Raw genomic sequence first — 476 nt, 5'->3', positions numbered from 1 at the left:
GCCAGACCTGGCTCTTCTTGCCCTTCCCCTCCCCACAGCAGGACCTGGCAACTCCTTGCCCAGCATCCATGTGGGTGGGGGATGAGTTCCCCCAGCCCAACACTGAGGTGGGGGGTCATTGCCATGACTGGCACTGCAGCCACAACAGCCTCAAATTGGCCACCCCCTCTGCCCCAAATCAGCCTGGCCTGGTGTTCTCAGGGTGCTCTACACTCAGCCCCCAAGACACCTTCCCAGGTAATTTCTCCCCTCTCAGGAATGGTTCCATGCTGTGCTCAGAGAACTGGAGAGAGAACACTACAAGTGATCAAACTAACAGGTCTTGCCCACGGTGCCAGGCTCTGGGCAGGGCTGTCCACCCAGGCTGGGGAGGCGAAGGGCAACTGGATCCTGCACAGGGGGGTGAGAGGAGAGTGGGGATTTGTCTCACACCTGGATCTGGGGTCAAGGCTCTGCTGAAAATAAACACTTTCCAC

Source organism: Taeniopygia guttata, chromosome 20, assembly GCF_048771995.1.
Source record: "Taeniopygia guttata chromosome 20, bTaeGut7.mat, whole genome shotgun sequence".
Classification (NCBI taxonomy): Eukaryota; Metazoa; Chordata; class Aves; order Passeriformes; family Estrildidae; genus Taeniopygia; species Taeniopygia guttata.
Note: the sequence above shows the minus strand (reverse complement) of the source record.